The sequence below is a fragment of the Zea mays genome, chromosome 3 (assembly GCF_902167145.1).
Source record: "Zea mays cultivar B73 chromosome 3, Zm-B73-REFERENCE-NAM-5.0, whole genome shotgun sequence".
Classification (NCBI taxonomy): Eukaryota; Viridiplantae; Streptophyta; class Magnoliopsida; order Poales; family Poaceae; genus Zea; species Zea mays.
In genome coordinates this window covers 117,393,533-117,415,466 of record NC_050098.1, presented here as the reverse complement: position 1 = coordinate 117,415,466, position 21,934 = coordinate 117,393,533, and positions in this window count along the sequence as shown.

Here is a 21,934-nt window from a genome sequence, read left to right as displayed (position 1 = left end):
CAAAATTAAGCCTATGCATGATAAAATGATTATAAAGAACATTACTAGCTAAATAAAAGTGGTCAAGGGCACAACTTACCTTCAATGAGCTCATGTTCAGCAACTTCTACCTGCTGAACACCCGGATCCTCAGCCACTGGCTCTTCTACTCACCGCAACATAAACAAACATGGTACAAGGGATGAATTAACATCACACCAAACATGAATACATATTAATAATCTACGCATTAACACGAGATCGTAGGAAAAAGAACTGCTAAATTCGGAGTTACGAATTTTAAGTTATGATTTTCGAAGTATTTATGTGCTTGGTACGGAATTAATTATTAAATAATTTTAGTCTATGTTTCATGTTCAAAAAGAGTTACTAAGTGATGAACAATATTAATATCAAATTATAGCAACTGGAATAGAGTCAAAAGGGATTAAAATGAATTTTCTATGAATTAAATGAGTTTCTAGAATTATTTATATACTAGAAATCAATTTCTATAACTATTTATTCATTTTATCTGGTCTCTGGATTGCGCACCAAAAATAGAGAAGTGCAGGGGCTCCTGCGTAAGAATTCCGAGACTCAGACTACAACAACTGTGGACCGCAGATTGATTATAGTTGAAGCCAGGGTTTCTTATGTAAATTCTTTTAGCCGAAGGGGTACCTTGCGCTCAGATCCACACGATTTCCATTCATCGGTCCAGATTAAACCCTATCGTCCACGAAACGGTACACTACTCTGGCCGACGGATCTTCCATCGACGGTGGAGATTTTAAACGAATGCGCCTGGTCGGATTCGTCCGATCGCGATCTAACGATTCCGGTTACCTCTATCCGAAGCGCTACGCAACAACCACATTCGGGCCATTTAAAAAGATCCAACGACACCAAACCATCATCCTCCTCACAGCGAACCGCGGCAGCGCCGCCAGAAGTACGGTGGAGCATGGCCAAAGTACTGCCAAACTGGCAGGTTAGCGAACTAATTCCCTACCCGAAACATCTTACGCAATGTATGCTTAACGACGAACACCATGAAAAGACTTACAGCGTGCACGGAACGGCGACGGAAGCAGGCCACGGCAAAGCGCGGTCCGCGGCGGCGGTGTAATGATGGTGAGAAATTCTCCCGGTCCCGAGGACCCACACACTTGGATTCTTCCCCGAGAATGATCCACGCCCACACTCGAACGCCCGGGATCGGGTCACCGGCGCTGAGCGGCGATGGAGGTGAGGTTTGACGACGGCAATGGCGCCGCCCGATTCTTTCTCTCCCTGCTCGCCATGGTACAGTGGCTAGACTCGTCGGTTCTCGCGCGCGGATGGTAAGACGAGAGCGAATACGTCCTAGGGCTTAATACTAGGTAGAGGAAGGAACGACCGGGGCGAGATGGTAGGAAGACTCCGATTTCTGCGGCGGCGAAGTCAGACCACGCCCGCTTGTCGGCGCTGCGGCACGCGCGCACGACCACGCGAGTTTGAGTGGCTGACGTGGGGGCCCACACGACAGAGGCGGGTGCGCACGCGGGGAATGGGAGAGTTTGGGCCGCGCAGTGAGGAGACTGGTGGGCCGACTCCAACGGATTGGGCCCAATGCGGCTTCTCCCCTTTTCTTTTCTTTTTAAAATTTCTGATTTCTTTTCCCTTTTCATTTTCTTGATTTCAATTTTAAATTTTGTCATGAGTCTCACATTTGAGCTAAGTATCCAAATTCAAGTCCTACTGTAAGAAGGATATATTTATCTATTTATTTTTATCTGTATAATATTTTCCTTCTCCTCCTTTCCTTGTTATTTCCCATTCTTAAATATTCTAAATATGTATTAGATCCTCACTTTGGGACATTAATTTATTTCATTAATGTGATTACTATTTTTACTAAATGCACATACAAACAAAACCAACATGATGCACAAATTACTTTAGGTATTATTAGTTAATTACTTGCTTTTAAATGTGGTGTTCACATGTTTAGTTGAACAGTGGAAAACACATAAGAGAATTATTTCCTTTAATATAGTTTACAAATTTGGGTATTACACGATGGCGCGCACAGGCTACGATGACCACGATTTTGCGGCTAGACAAACGCTCCGACGAGCAATTCGATGCTCCCGGGATGAGGACAAGCCCGAGCGACCCTTGCGCCGGCTTCAAGGGATCTCAGAGGTGAACCGGACACTCAATGGAGGACAAGTCGACGGCGAGCGATGTATGGCGCGCGGTGGACTGAGTTCCATCACCACGGCGACAATGGGGGCTAGCGATGGACGGCTCGGGTCGGCGCTAGATTAATGGAGAGGATAGGAAAGGGGCGCAGGGGTGTTACTACATATCCCCTGGTTTCTTGATTCGGGATGAGAGGGGGTGCCCCACGATCTCCAGCGATGGCGGCGATCCTCCCACGAGTCGTTGCGGAGAAGGGAGCGCACTGACGCATGGGCCCCATAGGGCGGCGATGGCGCGCACACGTACTGAATCTGGCTCACGGGTCCGCGTACCATTGAATGGGTGAGGAGCGCGCGTGAGCGTGCGGCTGACCGGTGGACCCTACATGTCGGCGCCGATCGGATAACTGGGCTGCAGGTATGAGTGGTTAGGTGGACCGAGAGGTGGTTTGGGCTCATGCAGTAGTTTATTTTTTCTCTCTTTTCCTTTTCTTTTATTTTCATATTTGAATGCTTAAATTTGAATCCAAATTCAATTGTAAATTTTGGAGTTAAATTTAATTGTACAAATCCAAGATGTCGACATGAAAAGACACATTTATTTATATATTTTTATTCACATTGTAGATAGGATTTTCCTTTCTTACTTCTCTTTCTTTTATACATTATTTCCAAATTCTAGAATTTATATTAGGTTTAATTCCTAGCGTCGGTACCCTGAAACTAGGGTACCCCTTACTACTATATGAAGACGCAGTACCCACGCGACTATCTTTAGTCGCGTGGTAAAGGAGGTGTACGTGGGACCAGGCCATGACTCGCCCTAGCCTCGGGCGACTACTCTGGGCCAGCAACAGCACCTGACCCCACCATGTGGGCGGCTCTGGTGCCGCCACGTGTCCAGAGAAAGTGATATACTCCAAGGCATTAACAGTGAGTCCGGACCCCCATGGGAAAGTGTCGGACCCCTGGATATACAGTCCGGACCTGCAAGTTGGTCCAGGACCCCCACGTGTACGGACTGGACCCCTAAATGGGATCCGGACCCCCCATATGGGGTCTGAGCCACCCACAGTAGGGTCCCAAGGTTCCAGGACAGAACACACCCGGGCCTTAATTAGGGCCCAGGCGGGGGTCCGGAGCTGACACGTGTCCAGACCTGGTCTGGTGTGATCCGGACCTATCCGCATACACTCCTGCTCCCCGCTCAGGCGGAGACCCGATGCAGCCACATGGCATACTGCGCGAGGCATAAGCCAACGGGCGGAACCTGACATAACGCCTCTAGACTACGCGCGCCCTTGTATTCATTACGGATAAGATGTGCGCCTATCCATTCCACTGACAGGCGGCGTGCTCAGTCCACGATACATGGGCCGTGCAGTTACTCACACGTTACCATATCAAGGGCAATGACTCACCATTACTCGTACGGTAACTGCCCATTAATGCAGCATGGACTACAGACATCATGACTCCCGCTGATTACTCATGCGTTACTTTGTCAGCATTAGTTATTCACATAATGTATTTCTTCCATTATGCTCCTGGGCCCGCATATCGGGGCTCAGCATCCTTGTATGTGCCTCCCTTAAACTATAAAAGGGAAGACACACAACATTACAAGGGACAGACTCAATCACATGCTCTGCACACTCAATACTACTTACACACAGTGGAGGTAGGGTATTACATTCCGGCGGCCTGAACCACTATAATCCCTCGTGTCCTCGTGTGTTCACCCTGAATTCACCAAACATGCAACCGCTTAGGCCCCCTCCTCATCTTAGGATTAGGGCGGGTGCGTTCCGGCACCCGACCGGTGGATTTCCCCATCGACATTTGGCGCGCCAGGTAGGGGGCTTTGGCTTTAGGTTTTTCGCCTGTTTTTCTTGCTCGACACGATGGTTCAAATCGTCGAGCATCACGACTTGTCCCCGAGGTCTTCCTAATGGAGGAAGGGGCAGCATCATCTGTGCCACGGGGCTCTTACCGCCCTGCGCCTGGTGCTGTTGCTATGCACACTGCGCAGCAGCACACGCCCGTGCAGACATCCAGGGCTCCGTCGGGGGCTGCTCATGGTGGGGCGTTGTCTACAGCCAGGGAGTTGCTGCGCAACCCACCAAGTTCCATGGCCTCGTCAGGGGCCATGAGACAGTGGCGTGAAGATGTTGACCGTCTCCTCGGCATGGCACATTCTGGCTCGGCCAGGCCCAAGCCTCGGTCATTCCGGCGTCAACGCGAGGCGTCGACATCTATGCGCTCACCCTCAGTGAGGGGTGCACGGACTGACGACCTGTGAGCAGAGCTCAACCGCCGGCATGCGGGTGAGGATTCTCGAATCTCTCTGGAGAAGGCTGACGATCTGCGGGCAGAGCTCAACCGTAGGCATGCGGGCGAGGATGCCTGAGTCTCTCTGGAGAGGGCGCGTGAGCACCAAACTTTGAGGGTCGCAACCTTGACCAGGACTTCGCTCCAGTTTCACCACAAACTCCAAGGGATGCCCGAATCCAGGCAGGTGTCCCATTGGTCGGCGTGGGCTGCGCCGCACTAGCAGATCATCTCCGTGCGGCGACTTGGCCACCCAAGTTCCGGCGACACCTGCCCGAGAAGTACAACGGTACATCGAACCCGTCGGAATTCTTACAGGTCTGCGTCATCGCCATTACGGCAGCTGGTGGAAACACTGCTGTGATGGCAAGCTACTTTCATGTAGCCTTGACCGGGCTGGCCCGGACCTGGCTTATGAACCTCACCCTGGCATCGGTCTACTCCTGGGAAGAGCTCTGTGCACGGTTCACAACGAACTTCACCAGTGCTTATCAGCAGCATGGCATGGAGGCTCATCTCCATGCAGTGAGGCAGGAACCCGAGGAGACTCTCCGGGCTTTCATCTCCCGCTTCACCAAGGTACGGGGGACCATACCTCGCATCTTCGATGCCTCTATTATCACTGCTTTCTGACAGGGGGTGCGTGATAAGAAGATGTTGGAGAAACTGGCGACGCATGACATGGAAACCGTCACTACGCTCTTCACTCTGGCCGACAAATGTGCCAGAGCTGCTGAGGGCCGTGCATGGCACTCGGCGCCGCAAACCGGAGTTACCTAAACAGGTGGCTCAGGTGCCACCACCCAGGGCGGTGGCAAGAAGAAGAAGAATCGTGGTCATGAGAGGCCGCAGTCTGGTGCTCCAGTCACTGTAGCTGCGGCTAGGGGCCCGGACCAGCGCGACAAGCATTCGCGGCAACAGGAAAGCGACAGTGGATCATGCCCTATCCACCCCAACAGTCGCCATAGCGCCTCGGAATGTCGGGAGATCCTGAAGCTCACGAAGCGCATCAGCGAGCGGCGCGAGCAGGCCTCCAAGGATGGCTCGCCGCCTCATCACCGACCTGGAAAGGAGAAGGCCGACAAAGGCGACCTGGCCGCGGGAGAACGGGACCTCGGGTATCAGGCTCTCGAGCAAGTTCTCAAGGAAATCCTTACTGGAGACTCCGACTCCAGTGATGACAATGACCGCCACAAGAAGCTGTACGTTATGTATGGCAGAAGCTGGGAACTTACCTCCTGTAGGAACGTGAAGTCCCTGCGCCGAGAGGTCCTTTCGGCGACCCCAGGGGTCCCAAAGGCAACCCCACATCAGCGGTGGCGGAGCACTACTATCTCCTTCGGGGCATCCGACTGCCCCGAAAACATGGCAGGGGCTGGGATACTACCGCTCATCACCGCCCTTGTCATCGCCAACATGAAGCTGCATCATGTGCTGATTGATGGTGGGGCTTGGCTCAACGTCATCAGCCACGCTGCGTTCAAGCAGCTGCAGATCCCAGGGTCCCGACTGGGGCCCTCACGCCCATTCTCCGGAGTGGGCCCTCAACCGGTGTATCCCCTTGGGAGCATCGCACTCCTGGTTACATTCGGGACTGAGGAAAACTTCCGCACTAAGAACGTCCAATTTGACGTTGCGGAGGTTAACCTCCCTTTCAATGCCATCATTGGCAGGCCGGCCCTGTACCGGTTCATGGCCATTGCACATTATGGGTATTTGGTCCTCAAGATGCCGTCCCCTGCTGGGGTCCTCACTGTGCGGGGCGACCGCCCCGCTGCGCTTGCAGCTGTCGAGAAGTTGCACGCTCTGGTGGCAGAAGCCGCTCGTCCGGATGACGAAAGGAGGGACCCCTTGACTTCCTGTACCAAGACGCCTACTAAGGTGCCTAAGGTGCAACCATCTGGGGCAGACGGTGTCCCCGTCAAGTCCATCCGGCTCAGCGCGGATTCCTCACAGACCACTCGCATCGCGGGTGATCTGGAGAAGAAATAGGAACTCGCGCTCATCGCCTTCCTCCAGGCAAATGCCGACGTATTCGCATGGGAACCATCGCAGATGCCTGGGATCCCCAGGGAGGTGATCGAGCATTATCTGAAGATCCACCCTGACGCCAAACCGGTGAGTCAGAAGCCTCGAAGACAGTCCATCGAGGGGCAGGATTTCATCCGTAAGGAGGTCCAGAAGCTGCTGGACGCTGGCTTCATCGAACAGGTCCATCACCCAGTATGGCTGGCCAATCCAGTCATCGTTCCCAAGGCTAACGGGAAGCTTCGGATGTGCATCGACTACACCAACCTCAATAAGGCCTATCCCAAGGACCCATATCCACTTCCACGAATAGATCAAATCGTGGATTCTACTTCCGGGTGTGACCTCCTGTCCTTTTTAGATGCTTACTCTGGTTTCCATCAGATCCAGATGTCTAGACAAGATAGGAAGCATACCACTTTTGTAACAGTGGATGGGCTTTACTGTTATGTTGTAATGCCTTACAGTCTAAAAAACGCCTTGCCAACATTTGTAAGGGCAATGAGTAAGACTTTCGGGGACCTAATTAGGGACAGAGTAGAGGTGTACGTTGATGACATCATGGTCAAGACTAAGAGAGGGTCGACCCTAGTGGAAGACTTAACCCTGGTCTTCGACAAACTACGGGCAACACGCACGAAGCTGAACCCGGACAAGTGCGTCTTTGGTGTCTCTGTGGGGAAGTTGCTGGGATTCCTGGTTTCACACCGGGGCATTGAAGCAAACCTAGAGAAGATCAAGGCAATTGAGGCAATGAGGCTTCCGGCCCGCATCAAGGACGTCCAGAAGCTTACGGGGTCACTGGCCGCCCTTAGCCGCTTCATCTCAAGACTGGCTGAGAGAGCGCTACCCTTCTTCAAGCTGTTGCGGAAGTCCGGTCCATTCTCTTGGACCGAAGAGGCCGAACAAGCTTTTCAAGAGTTGAAGCAGCACCTTGTGTCCTTGCCGATACTAGTAGCTCTAGAGCCAGGGGAGCCGTTGTACTTATACATTGCAGCGACTTCAGAGACGATGAGCATGGTTCTGGTCACCGAAAGGATGACACAACATCCCCTGGGAAGTCAGAAAGTTCCCATAGGAGAAGGTGGTGGTCCGACCACCACGATGTTGACGGAAGGCCAGGAGTCTGAGGACTCGAGACCGACTGCGGGGGTCCGAACCATCCAGAAGCCAGTCTACTACGTCAGCGAGGTCCTCCATGAGGCAAAGGCCAGGTATCTTGAGACGCACAAGCTTATCTATGCTGTACTTGTTGCGTCCAGGAAGTTGCGCCACTACTTTCAGGCACACAGGGTTGTGGTGGTGACCTCCTACCCGTTAAAGGCCATCCTCCACAACTCTAATGCCACGGGCAACATCGCCAAGTGGGTGGCGGAGCTTACCGAGTTCCAACTGGACTTCCAGCTTCGCCACGCTGTCAAGAGACAGGTCCTGGCTGACTTCATCATATAGTGGACCTCTTCCCTGAGCGCTCCTGGACGCTCTTCTTCGACGGGTCCACCCACCAGCAGGGTGGCAGCGCTGGGATGGTCCTCATCGACCCAAGCGGAGATCAAGTGAAGTACATGGTGCACCTTGAGTTCAAGGCCACCAACAACATGGCAGAGTATGAAGCGCTAATCTTCGGCTTGTTTGCGGCCCTATCCCTAGGGATCCGCCAGCTCCTCGTGAAGGGGGACTCCCAGCTGATCATCAAGCAGGTCCGCGGAGAATGTAGCTGCAATGATCCTAGGCTCGCAGCTTACCTCCTCCATGTAAGGAAGCTGGAGAAGGACTTCGTTGCCCTGGAACTGCAACATGTTCCTCGGGCTAACAACTCAACAGCAGATGAACTCTCCACGAGGGCATCAACTTGGGCACCCGTGCCCGAGGGCGTCTTCGAAAGATGGCTGCTGAGACCTACCGCCCAGCCTGCCGAACTGGGTGAAGGGGGCGAGACTAGTACCTCGAAACTAGCGGTCTTGGTGGCGTTCCATCTGCAAAACCCACCAAGGATTGTGTGTGCTACAGAGGGTCCTGCCAACCTCTTAGCACCACAGCCAGTATCTCAGAGTGGTCCCGATGCATGGATCTCCGAGATCCGAGACTACCTGAAAGAAAATATCCTTCTTGAAGACCATGTGACCGCAGAGCGCATAGTGTGGTTGGCTAAACGATACACGGTGGTAGAAGGGGATATATACCGCAGTGGCGCCAACGGCATTCTCATGCGGTGCATCACCCAGGAGGAGGGCCATGAGCTACTCACGGAGATCCATGGAGGAGAGTGCGGAAGTCATTCATCATCCCGCACACTGGTTGGTAAGGCCTTCCGGCATGGCTTCTACTGGCCAACTGCTCTCCAGGATGCAGCCGAGTTGGTAAAGTCCTGCGAAGCATGTCAGTTCCATGCAAAGCAGATACACACACCTGCTCAGGCTCTGCAAATGATTCCACCCTCTTGGCCATTCGCCGTATGGGGGGTGGATATCCTGGGGCCATTCCCCAGGGCTGTCGGCGGGTACCGTTTCCTCTTCGTCGCCATCGACAAGTTCACAAAGTGGCCAGAGGCCACCCCTGTGGTCAGTATCACCCAGGGTGCTGTTGTTGCCTTCCTCAAGTCGATTGTCTACAGATTTGGGGTCCCAAGCCGTATCATTACGGACAATGGGACCCAGTTCAAAAGTTGGCTCTTCCAAGAGTATTGCGAGGGCATCGGCACCCAGCTCTGCTTTGCGTCTGTGGCTCATCCTAGGAGCAACAGCCAAGCTAAGAGGGCAAACGCAGAAATCCTTAGGGGACTCAAGACATGCACCTATGACTGCTTACAAAAGCATGGTGCAAATTGGGTCAACGAGCTTCCGTCCGTACTATGGGGGAACCAGACCACACCCAGTCGAGCTACCGGGGATACTCCGTTTTTCCTGGTCTATGGGGCCGAAGCCTGCCTTCCCCCAGAAATCATTATGGGCTCCCCATGGGTCTAGTATTTCGATGAGTCTATGCAGGAACAACTACGGCGTGAGGACGTGGACTTCATCGACGAACGCAGATGGCAAGCGGCGATCCAAAATGCACGGTACAACCAAGCGCTCAGGCGCTACCACCAACGGTTTGTGCATAGTAGGGAGCTCAGGGTCGGGGACCTGGTCCTAAGGCGAGTATAGAACCGAGAAGGGCTCCATAAACTCTCCCCTAGTTGGGAAGGACCCTTCAAGGTGACGGAAATATGCTGACCCGAGTGTGTCCACCTAGCCACAACAGAAGGAGTACCTCTTCCCAATCCCTAGAATATAGAGAATCTCCGTAAGTTCTACCCATATGAGCAAAACTGGTAGGGTTGAGTTTTTTCCTTTGTAACTAGGTTGCGTATATGTGTACATCAATCCGGTGAGGTCCGCCCTCGTAAGCCCGGTCTGTTGGTCTACACCCATGTATATCAAGTTATAAGGAAATGATTTACCCCCCAGATGTGCTTTTGTGATGGTTTTATTCTACTTCGGTGTACATGCATTATTTTTTATCTAACCCACCCATATAGTTTCCCACCCTTGCTGGTATGATGACATCTGAATTGAGTAGCCAGGCTTGCAGTTTGGGACCCCACTATTGCTGCACGGGGTCCGGCAACCTGCGGACCAGTTCTAGAGAATGAGTGCTCGTCTCGTGGAGGGGTCCGGAGTTATGTAGACGCTTAGCATGGTTTCATACCCTAATCCTGCACGCTCCACCACTCTACAATGGGCACCCTAGTATTTGGAACTGTGATCCTGTGGGTCCGGATATAAGGCTTGGCTTCCCAGGCCCAATCCTGCAGGTCCTGTTGCATGAATCAAAGGATGGCAGATATCAGACGATGGGTCCTATGGGTGTGCTACTAAAACTTCCAAGCCTAAGCTGTGTGCAGGTCTAGGTCCCAGTCCAGTAGTAGGTAGTCTCAAACTGTAGAGACTACCTCCTAGGGGCCGGGCCACCAATTTTATCTTTGGTATACTGGTATCCAGCCTCGACACGTCGAGCCTACCTACTAGGGGGCCAAGTACCAGAGAGAAGTTGATAGTGCTACACATCATAAAGGCAAATAACATACAGATAAGTTCTAGTTTCAACTCCATTAACGGTTCTTAAAGTATATTACACAAGACCAAAAGTTGTTACAGCCGCTACCTAGCGGAACCCTAGATTTGTTTCTACAGGTCGTCAACAGGATCACGCTGGAAGCGCTCGGCCACCAGCTCCACGACATCTTATACGCTCTCCCGGGCGGCATCTTCAGTGGCGGCCACCGGACCAGCGATCACCGGCTCCAAGGATATGGCCAGGTCGTGACTCTGGAAGCACATCAAGACATATTCAATAACCGCCCGGCAGAGCTTGCCGCCCTCTTCCTCCAGGCGGGCACTGAGAATCTGGTCCAGGCATCGGAGGCAATCGGCGGCGGAGTCCAGCACCGGGAGCGCATCGGTGCTCGACGTTGGCAGCTCCGACACTGGGATGGGGCTCATCCCTAGTAGCACCAGTGCCGTGCTTGCCTCGCCGACCCACGCGGTGATGCGCTGGACCCCGGCGCGATGCTCCGCTTGAAGATCTTCAAGGGCCTTCCTGGTGGCCTCTACCGCTTGGGGGCCCGATGCCGCCTTTGCCGCGTTGAACTGGTGGATCCACTCCTCCAGCTTCCTCTCCCTCTCTTCTGCTTCGAGCTCGTGCTCGGCCAGCATCTCGCCTTGCCGGGTGAGCATTTCATCTTGGAAGGTGAGATCTGTCTCTCGCCTGGCAAGGTCAGTCTCCAGCCTGTCCAAGGACTGCTCCTTCGCCTTAAGGTTCTCTTCGGCGAGGGCGGCATCGCTGGCCTTGCCCTCAAGCTCTTGCTCCCACTTTCTCATCCTTTCCATGACCTTGACCTACTGGGCCCGCTGGGCTTCCAGAGTCTGGTCCAGAGTGTTCTGCTTGGCCTGGTATTCTGTTGTGAGGGCCTCCCTCTGGGTCAAGGCCTCCTCCCTCCTGGCCACCTTCTTCTCCTTCCGAGACACCTCCAGCCCCCTAGCGCACACCTTCTAGAGGTCCCTCTTGTACTCCTTGCGGTCCCGCTCGAGTTGGGACCGCTCGGAGATGAACTGGCGGGACGACGTCTTGGTGCGCTCCTCCAGTTGAGTGCGCTAGTCGCCGAGGCGCTGGTGCTCAGCCTCAAGCGCCTCCCACTCCCGCAAGATTGCTGCCCTAGTGTCGCTAAGGACCTGGTGGGCGCGAGACAACATACGAGGGAGGGGGACTGGCGCAGCTTCTTGCTCGGCACCAAACCGGAGCCGTCGCCCGAACACCACCTCCATCTCCTCCGGAGCAGGCGGAGGGTTGGAGCTGGACGCGCCTCCTGCGTCACCCCCAATGTCCGAAGGGGGCGTGGATCCCCCAGCCGGGACCTCCTCTGCCACTACGACACCGCCCGATGCTGGCGCCGCTGCCGCCGGATCCCCGGCTAAGGCATGGGAAGCCACTGGCGCTGTTTTGGCAGCAGCCGGGGACGGATCGCCGGCACCACTCCCAGCAGATGCCTGCTGCTGAGAGCCAGACCTGTCGGTGGGCCTGGTATCTGGCAAAGGAGGTGTAGCCTTGGGAGCAGAGGGGGAAGAAGCCCTAGAAAATAGACGATTGGTTAAGACCTATCGACATGATGATTAGGCTTAAAGAAAAAGGGACTACACTTACTTGGGGCCCTAGACCTTCCAGTGACCCTGGAAGCGAGACGAACGCCGCTCCTGCGGCTGCTGTTGCTGTTGCTGCTGCTGCTGCTGGTGTCCCTAGGGGTGATCACCCCAGATGATGGTGGTGGCGGCGGGACCGAAGGACTGACGCGCCTCTAGGCGCCATGGGCCCAGGAGCTGGCCTCCTCGGCCCTGCCTGCAGTCGTCTGGCGCTTCTGTAACGAGCGACCGATCAGCGCGACGCAGCCTGCGTCGCCTCTCCTCCTCCGACCCCCCGGAGCTACCGGGGGTGGAGGCGCCGCTTGCCGCCCCTTTGCCCTTGTCCAAGGGGCTGGGGGCCACGACGGGGTTGGCGCTGGGAGCCGCACCGGTGGGTGGGGGACCTCCAGCCAGTGCATCGGAGATCTGGATCCCACGGTGGGGGTCCTGGCCGCTGGTCTGGCGAACCGCCACGCCGCTCTCGTCGAGGGTCGGTAGCGTGGCCAAGATCGCCGTCCTCAGCCCTGGGTCGTCGCAGAGCGCAGGGATGTTTTGGGGGAGCATCAGGGACTCAGGGATGAAGGTTTCCCCAGTAATCCCTCCCACCAGGACTTCCATCTCGTCCCAGGACAGGTTGGTGCCTGGCCCACGCTGGATCCTGCCGATGTCGTTCGCGCCGGTGAACCAACAGCACAGGCGCGGTCTCCTCTGCAGCGGCGCGATCCGGCGCTTCAGGAGGTCGCCGACCACATGCATCGACGTCAAGCCGCCCGTATCCAAGCCCTTGATCCTATCCAATACAGGCAGGAACTCTGGCGAGAGGGACGGCTTGGTCCTCCGTTGCTTGCGGTCGAGCGCTGGCCCATCACTCGATAGGACGAGGCAGTCGTTGGTCTCGGCGCTGGCAATCACCCAGTCGTTGCGCCAGTTTTCCCACCTTGCGCCGCCAAAGGTGGGGATGTTGACGACGGTTGGATCCGGCCTCGTCTGGAAGTAGTAGGCACCAATGTGGTCCCTAGTCTTCCCGGACTTGACCAGCACAAAGAAGTAGCGGAAGAGGGAACTATAGGGGGCCACACCTACGAACATCTCGTAGAGGTCGACGAAGATGGCTGCCTGGAGGATGGAGTGGGGCGTGAGGTGTTGAAGCTGAAGCCCGAACTCCTCCAGCAGCAGCAGAAAGAAGGGCGAAATTGGCAGTGCCAACCCACAGGAGATGTAGGAAGTGAACAGAATGAACTCCCCGGCGGCGAGATCGCCGAGGGGGGCAGCGCCAGCACGGATTCTTCCGGCGAGCCCTAGCGCGCTCCACACAAGCAGGCCGCACACTAGGTTGAGCACTTCCTCAGACTGGAAACAGTCAGGGTGACCAAGCGAAGCCATGGCGTGTGTTGCGGCGCGAGCGGGGAGCAGAGGAGCATGAAGGCAAAGGGGCGCAAGCGATTGGGAGAGAATGCGAAAAGGTAACTGCTGCACACGGGGTGAATCCTTTTTCAAGGAAACCTGAGTCCTTGTTAGGGAAACCCTTCCGCGCGCCCCTCAATCGCCATAGGAAATCTCGCCCGACGGGCACCAAGGACCATGGCAGCCCAGTCTATGACACGAGGGCCTGGGTCCACAAGTCATACGGTTTGTGTGCTGGACTTCGGGTGCGGAAAGAGCGAACCTCCGCGCGCGTCTGTAGTGTGCCTCCTTGGGGCCGTTGCAGAAGACAAGTCCAGTCTATGACAGGGGGCCCGGGCCCACAAGTCATATGCTTTGTGTGCCGGACTTCAGGTGCGGAAAGTGCGAACCATCGCACGCGCGTCTGTAGTGCGCCTCCTTGGGGCCGCTGCATAAGACAAAAGGTAATATTTTAAACCAATGAAGCAACAACGAGGCGACCCGCACGTGGCCCAACGAAACCACCAGGCGTGGGGGCCTCAGGTCAGTCGGCCGCGGTGATAGATATGGCAGTTGGCGTGACCGGAGGTGGATTGACGGTGGGTGCGTCAGCAGACACGCTGAAACGGCGCGCCAATCATCAATAAGGCCATGTTGAGGCAAAGTACAAGCTTTGGCCCCACCTGTAGGCTCGTATCCTCCCCTGAGGTGGACCCGGGGGCCACTGTCGGTACCCTGAAACTAGGGTACCCCTTACTACTGTATGAAGACGCAGTACCCACATGACTATCTTTAGTCGCGTGGTAAAGGAGCTGTATGTGGGACCAGGCCATGACTCTCCCCAGCCTCGAGCGACTACTTTTGGCCAGCAACACCACCTGACCCCACCACGTGGGCGGCTCCGGGGCCGCCACGTGTCCAGAGAAAGTGATATACTCCAAGGCATCAACAGTGAGTCTGGACCCCCATGGGAAAGTGCCAGACCCCTGGATATATAGTCCGGACCTGCAGGTTGGTCCAGGACCCCCACGTGTACGGACCAGACCCCTAGAATGGGATCCGGACCCCCCCCCCGTATGGGGTCTAGGCCGCCCACAGTAGGGTCCCAAGGTTCCAGGACAAAACACACCCGAGCTTTAATTAGGGCCCAGGCGGGGGTCCGGAGCTGACACGTGTCCAGACCTGGTCTGATGTGATCCGGACCTATCCGCATACACTCCTGCTCCCCGCTCAGGCTGAGACCCGATCCAGCCACGTGGCATACTGCGCGCGGCATAAGCCAACGAGCGGAACCTGACATGACGCCTCTGGACTACGCGCGCCCTCGTATTCATTATAGATAAGACGTGCGCCTGTCCATTCCACTGACAGGCGGCGTGCTCAGTCCACGATACGTGGGCCGTGCAGTTACTCACGCGTTACCATATCAAGGGCAATGACTCACCATTACTCGTACGGTAACTGCCCATTAATGCAGCATGGACTGCGGACATCTTGACTCTCGCTGATTACTCATGCGTTACTCTGTCAGCATTAGTTATCCACATAATGTATTTCTTCCATTATGCTCCTGGGCCTGCATGTCGGGGCTCAGCATCCTTGTATGTGCCTCCCTTAAACTATAAAAGGGAAGGCACACAACGTTACAAGGGACAGACTCAATCACACGCTCTGCACACTCAATACTACTTACACACTGTGGAGGTAGGGTATTACGCTCCGGCGGCCTGAACCACTATAATCCCTCGTGTCCTCGTGTGTTCACCCCGAATTCACCAGGCAACCGCTTAGGCTCCCTCCTCATCTTAGGATTAGGGCGGGTGCGTTCCGCCACCCGGCCGGTGGATTTCCCCACCGACACCTAGTTCTCATTATTAATTTATCCTTATTAATATTATTATTTTTATCAAATGCACAAACAGTTAAGCTCCAACATGATACATATTTTATTGAAGAATTATTCATTTTAAATATGTTCCCTAATAGTTCCCATGGATGAGAAGACATTACACATAAAATCTCATTCATCTCTTTATTTTCCAAAGATGGGTATTTCAAATCCTACCCCCTTAGAAAGAATCTCGTCCTCGAGATTAGGAAGCACTAGGAAAGAGATGGGGAAAATCTACTCGCAGCTCTTCTTCTCTTTCCCAAGTAGCCTCATCTTCACCATGGTGACTCCATTGCAATTTGCACATTTTGATTACTTTACTCCTCGTGACATGAGTCAAGGTGTCTAGGATCTTGATAGAGTACTCAGTATAAGTCAGATCATCTTGAACACTAAGACCCTCCTGAGAGCACCTAGAGGGTGGTGATGAATAGGTGATCCTGTAAAATTCAATACTAAATAGCACAAACTTGGTTAAAGATGTTGGTGCAATTTAAAACCAAGTTGCTAAAGTGAGAACTCTAGAAGAAAGCCAATCACAATAAATGAGGACATGAGACACAATGATTTTTATCCTGTGGTTCGGCCAAGTAACACATGCCTACTTCCACGTTGTGGAGTCCCAATGGACGAGGGTTGCACTCAACCCCTTTCAAGTGATCCAATGATCGACTTGAATACCACGGTCTTTTTCTTCAGAGTTCTTTTCCCGTTTGCGAGGAATCTCCACAAGTTGGAGCCTCTCGCCCTTACAATATTGATCACAAGAGAAGCACAAGAGTAAGGGAGGGAGAGCAACACACGCAAGACTCGATACACATCAAACACACGCACACAATCTAAGACTAGAGCACAAAAGCACGGCGCATGAGTTCTCGACTCGAAAGGTGCTCAAATCTCTAACACAACGATCCAAATGCGTGGTGGTGGACTTTAGGTGTCTTAGATTGTTCAGAGAATGCTTGGTATATTGCTCCATGCGCCTAGGGGTCCCTTTATTAGCCCCAAGGTAGCTAGGAGTCGCTGGAGATCCAATTGGAAGGCAATTCTTGCCTTCTGTCGAGTGGTGTACCGGACAGTCCGGTGCACCATCGGACATGAACAGTTCCTGACCGGTGCATGATCTCCTTCCTTTTCTAGCGAAGCCGACCGTTGGGTCTTTTGTCTCTGAAAGGGAAATGTGCCCTTGGGCAATTTCTATAGTGTTTTGGTGATTAAGTGTCCAACACAAATGTTTTGAACTCCTTATGTGTTAAACAAGCAAAAGGTGCAAATCAAAGACAAGGTATGATTCTAGGCTTAGTACATTTGTTTTTAATACTAATGAGGTTATCTAAGTGCTAGAAACAGTGAGAAAAGAAAAAGGAAAGAAACCAAAAAGACTTGGCTCGGTGCAGCCAAAACTCAGCTCGGTCTGGCACACCGGACTGTCCGGTGGTGCACCGAACAATGTTCGGTGCGCTAGGCAGGTCTCCGGTGAAAAGGTCGTTCTCGGGAAATGAGCAGCGGTGTACGATTATAATTCACCGGACTGTCCGGTGGTGCACCGGACTGTCCGGTGAGCCAACGGTCGCCAGCGCAACGGTCGGCCGCGCAATTCGCGAGCGACGCGTGGCCCGCACCAACGGTCGGCAGGGGCACCGGACTGTCCGGTGTGCACCGGATAGTGTCCGATGTGCCATCGTGCCCGAGCCGCAACGGTCGACTGCGCCTTATTTGGAAGGCAATCGCGCACCGGACAACTACAGTGACTGTCCGGTGGTGCACCGGACTGTCCGGTGCACCACACGACAGAAGGAAAGATTAGCCTTCCAAGATTGTCTTCAACGGTTCCTAGCTGCCTTGGGGCTATAAAAGGGACCCCTAGGCGCATGGAGGAGTAACACAAGCATTCACTAAGCATCCTAAGGCATCCAGACTCTGTTCCCGCGCATTCATTTCGTTGTGTTAGAGATTTGAGCTCTATTCGAGTCAAGGACTCCCTGTGTTGTCATATGAGCTCAAGTTTTCTCTCGTGTGCGTGGGTGTGCTGCGATTTGTGTCTTGTGTGTGTTGCTAATCCCAACCTTACTCCGTGCTTTCATTGTGATCTTTGTTGTAAGGGCGAGAGACTCCAATCTTGTGGAGATTCGTCGCAAACAGGAATAATCATCTAAAGGAAAAATCGTGGTATTCAAGTTGATCATCGGATCACTTGAAAGGGGTTGAGTGCAACCCTCGTCCATTGGGATGCCACAACGTGGAAGTAGGCAAGTGTTACTTGGCCGAACCACGGAATAAAAATCGCGTGTCTTTTTTTATCTTTGTGATTGTTTGTGTTCACAAGAACTCGCTTCAAGCTATTTAGCCGTACTAACACTCATAACTAAGTTTTGTGGCTATTAGTGTTTGAATTTTACAGGATCACCTATTAACCCCCCCTCTAGGTGCTCTCAATTGGTATCTGAGCCATACTCTTCATTTAAGGGACTAATCGCTCGAAGAGATGGATCCTAAGGGAAAGGGGATGGTGGTCAACGACAAGGAAAAGGAGTCCTTCCTCAACGAGCCTAGAGACGACAAGCCAACCGACTCAGGCTCGAGTCACAAGAAAAGAGACGGGAAGAAGAAGAGGTGCATCAAGAAGATCATCTACTATGACAGTGATGCCTCGTCTTCTTCACCACACGACGACGACGATGACTCCTCGTCAAAGAATTAACCGGTTAATCAAAACTATACATTTGATTATTCTCGTATGCCATTCAATTCCAATGCTCATTTGCTATCAATTCCACTTGGGAAACCTCCACACTTTGATGGAGAAGACTACTCTTTTTGGAGTCACAAAATGCGTAGTCACTTATTTTCTCTCCATCCTAGTATTTGGGAGATTGCTGAAAACGGAATGCATTTTGATAGTACTAACAATCCCGTTTTCATCAATGAGCAAATTCATAAAAATACACAAGCTACTACTATCTTGCTAGCTTCACTTTGCAGGGATGAATATAATAAGGTGAGTGGCTTGGACAACGCCAAGCAAATATGGGACACCCTCAAGATATCTCAAGGGAAACAACGCCACCATGATCACCAAAATGGAGTTGGTGGAAGGCGAGCTGAGAAGATTTGTGATGATCAGGGGAGAGGAGCCAAATCAGACCTACAACAGGCTCAAGACCCTCATCAACAAGATTAGAAGCTATGGAAGCACAAGATGGACGGACCATGACGTCGTCCGACTTATGCTAAGGTCATTCACGGTAATTGACCCCCATCTTGTCAATCTTATTCGTGAAAACCCCAGGTACACCAAGATGACGCCCGAGGAGATACTCGGAAAATTTGTGAGCTGGCGCATGATGGTAAAGGAGGCACGATACGTGAATGACGCCTTGAATGGTCCACTACCCATCTACGAGCCGCAGCCCGTTGCTCTCAAAGCAACAAGCAGCAAGGAGGCGCTACCAAGCAAGGTAGCTCAAGTGGAGGCTGCCGGACTCAATGAAGATGAGATGGCGCTTATCATCAAGCGCTTCAAGACCGCGCTCAAAGGACGCAAAGAATACCCCTCCAAGAATAAAACAAAGGGAAAGCTCTCCTGCTTCAAATGCGGTAAGGCTGGTCATTTTATAGCTCAATGCCCCAATAATGATAATGACCAGGAACAAGAAAAGTATGGGAAGAGGGAGAAGAAGAAGGTTTACAAGAAGGCAAAGGGCGAGGCGCACCTTGGAAAAGAATGGAATTCGGACTGCTCTTCATCCGACTCCGATGATGAAGGACTAGCAGCCTCGGCCTTCAACAAGTCTTCTCTCTTCCCCAACGAACGCCACACTTGCCTCATGGCCAAGGAGAAGAAGGTAAGTGTTCGAGATACCTCTAAGTATACTACTTCTAGCGATGATGATTCTAGTGATGATGAAGTAGATTATACTGATTTATTTAACGGTTTAGATAGAGCTAGAGTAGATTAAATCAATGAGCTAATTGATGCTCTAAATAAAAAAGATAGATTGCTAGAGAAGCAAGAGGACATTTTATATGAAGAACATAACAAATTTGTTAGTGTACAAAAATCTCTTGCTTTAGAAACTAAGAGAAATGAAATGCTATCTTCTGAGTTATCTGCTTGCCATGAATCTATCTCTAGTTTAAAGATTTTGAATGATGATTTAAAAGCTAAGCTAGAGGAAGCTAATAAATCTAGTTCATGTGTAGAGCATGTTGTTATTTGCAATAGATGCAAGGACTTTGATGTTAATTCTTGTGATGAACACCTTATTTCTATTGCTAAACTAAATGATGAGGTGGCAAGTCTTAATGCTCAACTTAAGACTTGCAAAATTGATTTTGATAAATTAAAATTTGCTAGGGATGCCTACACTATTGGTAGACACCCCTCTATTAAGGATGGACTTGGTTTTCGAAAGGAAACCAAGAACTTAACAAGCCAAAAGGCTCCCATTCTCAACAAGGAGAAAGGGAAGGCTCCTATGGCTAGTAGTTCTCAAAAGTGTCATGCCTACATTTATGATAAAAAATTTTCTAGGAATGCTCATTATAATAGGAGTTGTGATCATAATGCCTTTAATTCACATGCTATGTTTGCCTCTAGCTCTACTTTTGTGCATGGTAGAAGTAGGCCTAGGAGAAGTAATGTTGTGCCTCATGTGGCTAGGAGAATGTGCAATGAACCTTCTACCATTTACCATGCTTGCAATACTTCATTTGCACTTTTATGTAAGAATGAAAAAGTAGTTGCTAGAAAATTGGGATCCAAATGCAAGGGAGACAAGACTTGTATTTGGGTTCCAAAGGCTATTGTGACTAACCTTGTAGGGCCCAACAAGAGTTGGGTACCTAAAACCCAAGCTTAAATTGCCTTGCAGGTTTATGCATCCGGGGGATCTAGCTGGATAATCGACAGCGGATGCACAAACCACATGACGGGGGAGAAGAAGATGTTCACCTCCTACGTCAAGAACAAGGATTCCTAGGATACAATTATTTTTGGATATGGGAACCAAGGCAAGGTCAAAGGTTTGGGAAAGATAGCCATCACAAGCGAGCACTCTATTTCAAATGTATTTTTAGTAGAGTCATTAGGGTACAACCTCCTGTCTTTAAGTCAATTGTGCCACATGGGCTACAATTGTTTGTTTACAAATGTTGATGTTTCTGTCTTTAGAAGGAGTGATGGTTCATTAGCGTTTAAGGGTGTATTAGACGACAAACTCTACTTAGTTGATTTTTCAAAAGAGGAGGCCGATCTAGATGCATGCTTAATAGCTAAGACTAGTATGGGCTGGCTGTGGCATCGCCGTCTAGCACATGTTGGGATTTAGAACCTTCATAAACTTCTAAAGGGAGAACATGTGTTAGGACTAACCAATGTATGTTTCGAGAAAGATAGACCTTGTGCAGCTTGTTAGGCAGGGAAACAGGTGGGAAGCACTCATCACAGCAAGAATGTGATGACAACATCAAGACCCCTAGAGCTTCTTCACATGGACCTTTTCGGACCGTTGCCTACCTTAGCATCGGGGGAAGTAAGTATGGTCTTGTAATTGTTGATGATTTTTCCCACTTCACTTGGGTATTCTTTTTGCGGGATAAATCAGAAATCCAAGGGACCCTAAAGCGCTTTCTAAGGAGGGCTCAAAACAAATTTGAGCTCAAGGTGAAAAAGATAAGAAGCGACAACGGGTCCAAGTTCAAGAATTTGCAAGTTGAGGAATATCTTGAGGAGGAAGGCGTCAAGCACGAGTTCTCCGCTCCCTACACACCACATCAAAACGGTGTGGTAGAGAGGAAGAACATGACGCTTATCGACATGGCGAGGACGATGCTTGGAGAGTTCAAGATGCCCGAGCGGTTTTGGTCGGAAGCTGTGAACACAGCCTGCCACGCCATAAACCAGCTATATCTACATCGCCTCCTCAAGAAGGCCTCCTACAAACTCCTTACCGGTAAAAAAACCCAATGTCTCTTACTTTCATGTATTTGGGAGCAAATGCTACATTTTGGTGAAGAAAGGTAGACATTCTAAATTTGCTCCCAAAGCTGTAGAAGGGTTTTACTAGGGTATGACTCAAATACAAAGGCGTATAGAGTCTTCAACAAATCATCAAGTTTGGTTGAAGTCTCTAGCGACGTTGTATTTGATGAGACTAATGGCTCTCCAAGAGAGCATGTTGATCTTGATGACATAGATGAAGATGATGTTCCGACGGCCGCAATGCGCACAATGGCGATAGGTGATGTGCGACCACAGGAACAACAAGAGCAAGATCAGCCATCTTCCTCTACAATGGTGCATCTCCCAACTCAAGATGATGGACAGGTTCCTCAAGTAGAGGCGCGTGATCAAGGGGGAGCACAAGAAGAACAAGTTATGGAGGAAGAAGCACCACTGGCCCCTACAACTCAAGTCTGAGCGACGATTCAAAGAAATCACCCCGTCGATCAGATTCTGGGTGACATAAGCAAGG